Below are 11,248 nucleotides of genomic sequence, written 5' to 3'. Positions count from 1 at the left end.
TAAAGAGGTACCAACCACTCTGATAAAAAAGCAAGTTAAATAGCAAGTACTGTTGAAGGAATCCGTACGAAGAACGGCAAGTGACTTATATTGAAATTATATGTCTGAAGAATTTCAGGATGCTGCTGCACACCACTGGAAGAAGTTCATTAATATGTTCAAGCCTCAGTGTACAAATAATCTTTTGTAGCACGTCCAGAAGTCCAGAAGGTATAAAGTTTTAATACTTTATTTATTCAGAAGATTCCATACTATTGTTACTAATGAAGAAGAACTACGAAGACAAAGAATCGACGAACAAGCCACTTCTCAAATGTTTAATTGATAAAGAATTTTAATTCAGCTAGCTAGAGACATGAACCAGACAGTACATTTGTGTGTCAGCTACTCCAATTAAGTATTCTGCATCAACTACAAGTGGTCGTTCAATCAAGACAAAGATCTACAAAGTTTAATCCTGCCGGAAGTCTCTGCTGGTGAAGATATACAATTTTATAAGTATTTATTTAATTATCTCACTAATCTAAATAATTAAATTAGTTGTATAATTTATTTATTAAATTGATTCACCTTCGAATTAATTTAATTTATGAATTTATATAATTAATATAATTAAGTGGGTAATTATCTAATATTTATTTAATTATTAAAACTGTTTTAATACATCAAATAGCTCGGTATGACATTATAAAAGGATGTCATACCGTGCCCTGCTACAAGGCTTTCTCTGATTTGTCTGAAAAATGCCATACCATGGCTGTTTGTGTGAGTAGATCATTCGGTATGACTTTATCTTGATAAGTCATACCGTTTGCTCTCAACAGACATAACCTGGCATGACATAATATGTCATACCGTGTGTATGCTTCCTGACTTAGTCTGGTATGACTTTTAATAAAGTCATACCGTGTCTATAGTTCAGACATTTGGCAGTTGTGTGTATGACTTCCATTTGAATGACTTGAAAATGTCATACCGAAGTGTTCTACATGGCTTTGGAGGTGTAAGTCATACCGAATGACTTAGTGACCAAGTTTAAAATGTCATACCGTGCCTATGCAGTATGACATTGCTTAATTATGTCATTCCTTTCTTGTTTTAGGGCATGGCTTTGTGTAACAATGTCATATCTTCCTTTGTAATGTCATTCCTAAGCTTAAAAGTCATTCCTTTCAATGTCATACCTAGTTCAAAGTGCTTGCCTATAAATATGGCTTCACTTCTTCATTTCCAAGTGTTCATTGCATTGTAAAAGCTTTCAAGTTGTTTGTAACTTGCAATTGTTATATCCACAGTTTTCTGTGCTTTGATCACTCGGTTGTTTTAATCACTTAAACTAGAATACATCCTGTCGACTTATTCTACGAACTTTAGTGGACATTAAACGAACCTTATTAATTATATAACGACTTAAAACATTGTTATATTAATTAATTAAAATCTGATTAACAAGTTTATTTCAAATCAGATTATTCCGCCGCGATTTTTAGTGACGATTGTATTCACCCCCCCCCCTTCTACAATCGTTTCCGGACCTAACAATTGGCATCAGAGCGGTGATACCATTTTTCCGTATCAGATCCTATACCCACTCTGTAACGTCCAAATATTTTTTTATTCGAATTAATTTTATTCCAAAAATTAATCTGATTTAAATATTTTTCTTTCAAAAATCAAATCTCATCCAAACACTATTCACTTCAAATCCTTAAATATGCGTACACAAAAGATCAGTAGCATTAAAATCCACCGTTCAGCAAAGAACACTTTGGCCTATGGAAGAGGCACATGTTCCTATTCCTCCGCACCGCGAATCGAAAATACATCGGGATCTTGGACAAAGGTGTTACTACTCCGATGAATGTCATATTAGCACACGAAGAGGATGGTGTGTTAATACCTCATCAGATCATTCCGAAAGAACTTTCTGAGTACACAGATGAAGAGAGTGAACAGATGAACTTAGATGACGCTCTCCAACTAATATTGGTGGAATCTCTAGATCCAGTAATGTACAATGCTGTTGTTATTGTACGAACGCCAAGCAAATCTGGGATACGTTAGAGATTATCAATGAAGGCTCAGAGGAAGTTAGTGAAAACAAGAAAGAGATACTGATGGCTCAGTATGAACAGTTTGGTTCTCATCCCGGTGAAGGGATTTCAGAAGTATTTATCAGACTTAATAATTGATAAATAATTTAAATCTGAATGGGAAATTCTACGACAAGAAAGAGGTCAACATGAAGTTTCTCTTAACCCTTCCTGAACATCTGGAACACAGAATCACTGCCATCAGGGAAAGCAGAGATCTGAATGAGATTTCTCTGGAAAGACTCTACGGAGTTTGAAAACTTATGAACTGGAGCAAGTTCAGAGTAAACAGAGATATGGATGGGTAAAACACAGAACATTCGAGAGCTCTAGTTGTTGAGTCACCTGTACTGGAAGAAAAGAAGAAGGATGTTGTTGTTCCTTCTAAAACCACTCAGGAGTTTGTTGTACCTGAGATGGGTCAGACTGCTTCTTCCAGTGGTGATGATGAGTCTATACACTGGAAGAGCTGGAACTGTTAGAAGATCAATCTCTATCCCTGTTTGCCAAGAAGTTTGGAAACATGAGATTCCGGAAGAACCCTTCCTATAAATACAAACCTACTGTTAGTAAGTTCAGAAGGGAGGTTATTCATCTTCTACAAGCAAAGGAGGATACAAGACTGGGATGGTGGACAGGAGCAAGTTCAAATGCTTCAATTGTGGTGAACCTGGACACTTTGCAACTGAATGCAAACAGCCCAAGGTTCAAGGAAAAAGAAAAGATTCGTATGATGAGCTGAAGCAGAAGTATGATGCACTGGTTAGAAAGCATCATGGTACTTCTGGAAGTCAAAGCTTCAAGAGCAAATCATATCTAGCAGAGGGAAAAGCTGGATGATACAGATAGTGATGAAGAAGAGCAGATTGGGAATGTTGCTCTCATGGCTGATGCTGGATCATCTTCACCTCCTCCTGCTGGAAGCTTTCAGGTAGATCCTACATGCCCTAAACTGTTTATGCAATTAGGACTTGAAAGAGATGATGCTATTAAAAGTTGAAAGCTGCCAATCTTAAAATTGATACTTTAGTCTTAGATATTCATGCTTATAAATGAATGAGATGAAAGTATTAAAACCTAAAATAGAACAATTGACTATGGATTTAGGATTTCAAAGTGCTAAGTCAAAGTTCTAGAGAAAGGTGAGATTGCTTTAAGACTTCAGCTAGACGAAGAGAAAGTGAAATGTAAAGCCTTTAAGGATGCCTCCTTGATAGTCAAAGAACTTAATGATAAACAGAGATCAAGAGAACTGTTGAATAGGCTTTGACTATAACAAATCTGTAGGTAAGGCTAGTAACATTACTCCCTTTAAGAAGAGTGCAAAGAGAGAGGAATTCCTTTTGTTTTGAAAGATTCCCCTCAACCTTTGTTTAAGGCCTCAGAAGCTGAACCTCTGTTAGAAACTCCTGTTGTCATTAAATATGAACTCAACAGGAAGACCTTAAAATGAAAGAGGGTAATGAGAAGAAAGATGAGATCCCGACATCACTGAAACCAATCAAAGTGAAAGGCAATGTTAGGTTGCCTAAAGCTGGTTTAGGTGTCAACTCTGAGAGAACTAAGTTCAACAAGCCTAATAACTTTGTGAATAGTAAGAACAAGAATAACAGATGTCATTCTACTGAGAACTTTAAAACTGTAACAAAGTTAGAGTAGAATCTGTTAATGTTCCTACTGTGATGACTGATATTCCTGTTGCTCCTACATTTGATTCATGTCATAAATTCTGTGGTGTTGATAACTGTATGCTCTGTGCTTTCAATACTATGTCTGCTTATTTTAATAATTTGCATGCTAACATGAAACACGACACCAAGACAACACCACAAACAACAAGCATGCTAGATCAAGACTGCTAGTCCTCCTCGTGTTAGGAAGGAGACTTATGTTCCAAAGCCTAAAACCAAGGTTTATAAGGCTGTTGTTAAGGAAGTAAGTTCAGTCAAATCTGAACCAAGTATCAGTCCAAGAGGCTCTGTTGTATTACCTAATAGAAATCAGTTCTTTAAGACTGCAGGACCCAATCAAGTGTGGGTCCAAAGACTGTCTAATCAAGTTGTCTTTGCAGGGTGCAGTGGAGTTGTTCGTGTTACCTGGGTGCTTGACAGTGGAGCGTCAATGCACATGACTGGCAATAAATCCCTGCTGGAGGACATAAGAGAAGGAGCTGGCCCTACAGTCAGTTTTGCTGATAATAGCAAAGGTCGTACTGTAGGATATGGCAAGTACAAAATTGGAAGGATCATCATAGAAGATATTGCAATAGTAGAAGGACTACAACATAATCTCCTGAGTGTCAGTCAATTCTGTGACAAAGGTTATTATGTTCATTTGAAAAGGAGATATGTATCATTAAACATATCAAGGATAAGCGTCCTTCACTATGTGGCATAAGGACAGGCAATATATTCGTAGCTGATTTATCTTCAGGACCAGGAACGAAGTTCACTGTTTCTACGCCAAAGCGTCTGCTGAAGATAGTTGGTTATGGCATAAGAAGCTCTCACATCTCAACTTCAAAACCATGAACTCTCTAGTCAAGAGAGATCTAGTGAGAGGGTTGCCTTCCCTGGAATTCTCAACTGATGATCTTTGTGAAGCTTGTCAGAAAGGAAAAGCGAAGAGAGCATCTCACAAAGGCAAAACCATCAATACCATTACAGATCCACTTCATTTGTTGCATATGGATCGTTTGGCCCTGTAAATGTTGCATCCATTGATGGAGGAAGATATGCCTTGGTTATTGTGGATGACTTCTCAAAATTTACTTGGGTTTACTTCCTGGCTTCTAAGGATGAAACCCCTTTGACAGTGATTGATCATATAAAGTTAGTTGAATTGGAAAAGGTGTGCCAGTCAAAGCTGTAAGGTCAGACAATGGCACAGAGTTCAAGAATCAAACTCTTATCAACTTTTACTCTGAAAAGGGAATTAGAAGGCAGTATTCAGCACCAAGGACTCCTCAGCAGAATGGAGTCGTCGAAAGAAAGAATCGTACACTGATCGAAGCTGCAAGGACTATGATTGCTGAGTCAAAGCTTCATTGTACTTTTGGGCTGAAGCTGTGTCTACTGCCTGCTATACCCAGAATAGAACTTGATCAACAAGGATCATATGAAAACTCCATTTCATCTGTATAACAACAAGAAGCCTTATGTCAAACATCTTCATGTCTTTGGAGCCAAGTGTTATGTTCTCAAGGATGGTGAAGAGAACTTGAACAAGTTTGAGCCAAAGGCATCTGAAGCAATTTTGTTGGTTATACAAATAATGCTTATAGAGTTTTTGTAATTGATACTCTGTCAGTGAAAGTTAGTGTCAATGTAACATTTGATGACACTAAACTACCAAGTTTACAATCTGCTGATCCATCTGAATCTCTGAGGTTTGACAACTATCCAGATTCTGATTCAGATGATGATGTGCCACCTGAGGTTGCAACAGGTGATGACAACAATGATAATGATCCAGGCAATGGTGGAGGAAATGGCAATAATGCTGGAGATTCCACTAATGCTAGTGGTGGATCATCAAGTCAACCTGGCAACAACTCAGGGGGAGCTGGTGGATCAACTAGTCATACACATCAGCCTAATGATGATACTGCTGAATCATCAAGGACACAACTTCCAAGGGAAAGGATTTGGAGCAGAGATCATCCCTTTGATCTGATTATTGGTGATCCTGATGTTGGTGTAAGGACTAGAAGTGCTACGACAAATGAATGTCTATTCTCTGGCTTTCTTTCACAATTAGAACCAAAGAAAATAGACGAAGCACTTGCTGATCCTGATTGGGTTCTTGCCATGCAAGAAGAACTCAATCAATTTGAGAGACAAGAAGTCTGGGCCCTGGTTCCAAGACCAAAAGGAAAGTCTACAATTGGATCCAGATGGGTCTTCCGTAACAAGTTAGATGGTGATGGCATTGTTGTAAGAAACAAAGCCAGACTGGTTGCAAAAGGTTATTCTCAGGAAGAAGGAATTGACTACGATGAAACCTATGCTCCAGTTGCTCGTCTTGAAGCCATCAGAATATTTCTTGCATTTGCTGCACACTCCAACTTCAAGGTTTATCAGATGGATGTGAAAAGTGCATTTCTGAATGGAAAACTAGAAGAAGAAGTATATCTGGAACAACCCCCTGGCTTTGAAAATCCAGAATTTGCTGATTTTGTATACTTCCTATTCAAAGCTGTCTATGGGCTTAAGCAATCACCAAGGACATGGTATGACACCCTCTCTGAATTTTTAATTGAAAATAAATTTACTAGAGGTGTCATAGACAAACTCTCTTTTACAAATTGCATGATAATAATATGATATTTGTTCAAATATATGTTGATGATATTATATTTGGTTCTACTAACGATAACTTGTGCAAGAGATTTGCTAAGTTGATGCAGAGTAATTATGAGATGAGTATGATGGGTGAATTGTCCTACTTTCTTGGTCTTCAAGTAAGCCAAAAGGAAGATGGAATCTTTATTTGCCAGTCTAAGTATGTCAGAGATCTTCTAAGGAAGTACAATCTAGAAGACTGTTCACCGGCAAAGACACCCATGGCCACTGCCACTAAGCTTGACCAGGATAAATCTGGTAAGAAAGTTGATATCTCAAGCTATCGAGGTATGATTGGCTCCTTACTCTATCTCACTGCTAGTAGACCAGATATAATGTTTGCAACATGTTTGTGTGCTAGGTTTCAGGCTGATCCTAAGGAATCACATCTTATAGCCGTCAAAAGAATCTTTAGATATCTTAAGGGTACACCTGGCTTAGGTATTTGGTACCCTAAGAATACTGGTTTTGACTTAACCGGCTATACAGATTCTGATTATGCAGGTTGCAGGATTGATAGAAAGAGTACGTCTGGAAGTTGTCAATTTCTAGGACGTCGGTTGGTTTCCTGGTACAGCAAGAAGCAACACTCAGTGTCTACTTCTACTGCTGAAGCTGAGTACATAGCTGCTGGCAGTTGCTGTGCTCAGATTCTCTGGATCAGAAACCAATTAAATGATTATGGTATTTCGATCGACAAAATTCCAATATTTTGTGACAATACCAGTGCCATAGCCATTTCAAACAATCCAGTGCAACACTCCAGGACCAAGCACATAGATATCAGGTATCATTTCATTCGAGAACATGTCATGAATGGTACTGTGGTGTTACATTTCGTACCCACAGCTGATCAGATTGCAGACATCTTCACTAAACCACTTGATGAATCCACTTTCTCTAAGTTGGTTTGTGAGCTAGGGATGTTAAATATGCCATGATTCTCTTTGTATATATTTTATATGAATTTTACATATTATTATATATTTTTGTGAATTTTCTGTGTAATTATGTCTATTTTATTAGATTTTATATAATTTTGTGTAGATTATCTGATAACTTTATGTGTAATTATACATGCTCATATATGTTTCTGTAATTCTCTAAGTGCTGCGTACTCCCCTGTAATATTCTCCATGCATTTAGATAATTATATGTATTTATGTTGTATTTTTCAAAATTAATTAAGCATAAATATTTGATTTTAAGTTAATTCATTTTAATGAATTAAAGTTAAATTCATAAGTATTTATATTTAATTAAAGTTGAATTTTACAAAATATATGTGTAATATATTATATATTATGTGTATTAGATTTTTGATTAAATGTGCAAAAAGTTTTATTGTTTTTAATTAATCAAAAATCGTAATATTCTATTTTACTTTATTAATACTCTGTTTTATAAGCTCGGTATGACTTTTCAAAAGAAAGTCATACCGACTATAGCGTATTCCTCAATCTTCACTGCTTCGGTATGACATTATTGAAAGGCATATGTTTAGCCTATTTGTAATTAAAGAGGTACCAACTCAACTCTGATAAGAAAGCAAGTTAAATAGCAAGTACTGTTGAAGGAATCCGTACGAAGAACGTCAAGTGACTTATTGAAATTATATGTCTGAAGAATTTCAGGATGCTGCTGCACACCACTGGAAGAAGTTCATTAATATGTTCAAGCCTCAGTGTACAAATAATCTTTTGTAGCACGTCCAGAAGTCCAGAAGGTATAAAGTTTTAATACTTTATTTATTCAGAAGATTCCATACTATTGTTACTAATGAAGAAGAACTACGAAGACAAAGAATCGACGAACAAGCCACTTCTCAAATGTTTAATTGATAAAGAATATTTAATTCAGCTAGATACAGATGAACCAGACAGTACATTTGTGTGTCAGCTACTCCAATTAAGTATTCTGCATCAACTACAAGTGGTCGTTCAATCAAGACAAAGATCTACAAAGTTTAATCCTGCCGGAAGTCTCTGCTGGTGAAGATATACAATTTTATAAGTATTTATTTAATTATCTCACTAATCTAAATAATTAAATTAGTTGTATAATTTATTTATTAAATTGATTCACCTTCGAATTAATTTAATTTATGAATTTATATAATTAATATAATTAAGTGGGTAATTATCTAATATTTATTTAATTATTAAAACTGTTTTAATACATCAAATAGCTCGGTATGACATTATAAAAGAATGTCATACCGTGCCCTGCTACAAGGCTTTCTCTGATTTGTCTGAAAAATGCCATACCATGGCTGTTTGTGTGAGTAGATCATTCGGTATGACTTTATCTTGATAAGTCATACCGTTTGCTCTCAACAGACATAACCTGGCATGACATAATATGTCATACCGTGTGTATGCTTCCTGACTTAGTCTGGTATGACTTTTAATAAAGTCATACCGTGTCTATAGTTCAGACATTTGGCAGTTGTGTGTATGACTTCCATTTGAATGACTTGAAAATGTCATACCGAAGTGTTCTACATGGCTTTGGAGGTGTAAGTCATACCGAATGACTTAGTGACCAAGTTTAAAATGTCATACCGTGCCTATGCAGTATGACATTGCTTAATTATGTCATTCCTTTCTTGTTTTAGGGCATGGCTTTGTGTAACAATGTCATATCTTCCTTTGTAATGTCATTCCTAAGCTTAAAAGTCATTCCTTTCAATGTCATACCTAGTTCAAAGTGCTTGCCTATAAATATGGCTTCACTTCTTCATTTCCAAGTGTTCATTGCATTGTAAAAGCTTTCAAGTTGTTTGTAACTTGCAATTGTTATATCCACAGTTTTCTGTGCTTTGATCACTCGGTTGTTTTAATCACTAAACTAGAATACATCCTGTCGAATTTATTCTACGAACTTTAGTGGACATTAAAACGAACCTTATTAATTATATAACGACTTAAAACATTGTTATATTAATTAATTAAAATCTGATTAACAAGTTTATTTCAAATCAGATTATTCCGCCGCGATTTTTAGTGACGATTGTATTCAACCCCCCCCCCCTTCTACAATCGTTTCAGGACCTAACAATTGGTATCAGAGCCAGGTTGATACCATTTTTCCGTATCAGATCCTATACACACTCTGTAACGTCCAAATATTTTTTATTCGAATTAATTTTATTCCAAAAATTAATTCTGATTTAAAATATTTTTCTTTCAAAAATCCAAATCTCATCCAAACACTATTCACTTCAAATCCTTAAATATGAGTACACAAAAGATCAGTAGCATTAAAATCCCACCGTTCAGCAAAGAACACTTTGGCCTATGGAAGAGGCACATGTTCCTATTCCTCCGCACCGCGAATCGAAAATACATCGGGATCTTGGACAAAGGTGTTACTACTCCGATGAATGTCATATTAGCACACGAAGAGGATGGTGTGTTAATACCTCATCAGATCATTCCGAAAGAACTTTCTGAGTACACAGATGAAGAGAGTGAACAGATGAACTTAGATGACGCTCTCCAACTAATATTGGTGGAATCTCTAGATCCAGTAATGTACAATGCTGTTGTTAATTGTACGAACGCCAAGCAAATCTGGGATACGTTAGAGATTATCAATGAAGGCTCAGAGGAAGTTAGGGAAAACAAGAAAGAGATACTGATGGCTCAGTATGAACAGTTTGGTTCTCATCCCGGTGAAGGGATTTCAGAAGTATTTATCAGACTTAATAATTTGATAAATAATTTAAATCTGAATGGGAAATTCTACGACAAGAAAGAGGTCAACATGAAGTTTCTCTTAACCCTTCCTGAACATCTGGAACACAGAATCACTGCCATCAGGGAAAGCAGAGATCTGAATGAGATTTCTCTGGAAAGACTCTACGGAGTTTTGAAAACTTATGAACTGGAGCAAGTTCAGAGTAAACAGAGATATGGCTGGGGTAAAACACAGAACCATTCGAGAGCTCTAGTTGTTGAGTCACCTGTACTGGAAGAAAAGAAGAAGGATGTTGTTGTTCCTTCTAAAACCACTCAGGAGTTTGTTGTACCTGAGATGGGTCAGACTGCTTCTTCCAGTGGTGATGATGAGTTCTATACAATGGAAGAGCTGGAACTGTTAGAAGATCAATCTCTATCCCTGTTTGCCAAGAAGTTTGGAAACATGAGATTCCGGAAGAACCCTTCCTATAAATACAAACCTACTGTTAGTAAGTTTCAGAAGGGAGGTTATTCATCTTCTACAAGCAAAGGAGGATACAAGACTGGGATGGTGGACAGGAGCAAGTTCAAATGCTTCAATTGTGGTGAACCTGGACACTTTGCAACTGAATGCAAACAGCCCAAGGTTCAAGGAAAAAGAAAAGATTCGTATGATGAGCTGAAGCAGAAGTATGATGCACTGGTTAGAAAGCATCATGGTACTTCTGGAAGTCAAAGCTTCAAGAGCAAATCATATCTAGCAGAAGGGAAAAGCTGGGATGATACAGATAGTGATGAAGAAGAGCAGATTGGGAATGTTGCTCTCATGGCTGATGCTGGATCATCTTCACCTCCTCCTGCTGGAAGCTTTCAGGTAGATCCTACATGCCCTAAACTGTTTATGCAATTAGGACTTGAAAGAGATGATGCTATTAAAAAGTTGAAAGCTGCCAATCTTAAAATTGATACTTTAGTCTTAGATATTCATGCTTATAAAATGAATGAGATGAAAGTATTAAAACCTAAAATAGAACAATTGACTATGGATTTAGGATTTCAAAGTGCTAAAGTCAAAGTTCTAGAGAAAGGTGAGATTGCTTTAAGACTTCAGCTAGACGAAGAGAAAGTG

This window comes from Daucus carota, chromosome 6 (genome assembly GCF_001625215.2).
Source record: "Daucus carota subsp. sativus chromosome 6, DH1 v3.0, whole genome shotgun sequence".
Lineage (NCBI taxonomy): Eukaryota > Viridiplantae > Streptophyta > Magnoliopsida > Apiales > Apiaceae > Daucus > Daucus carota.
Note: the sequence above shows the minus strand (reverse complement) of the source record.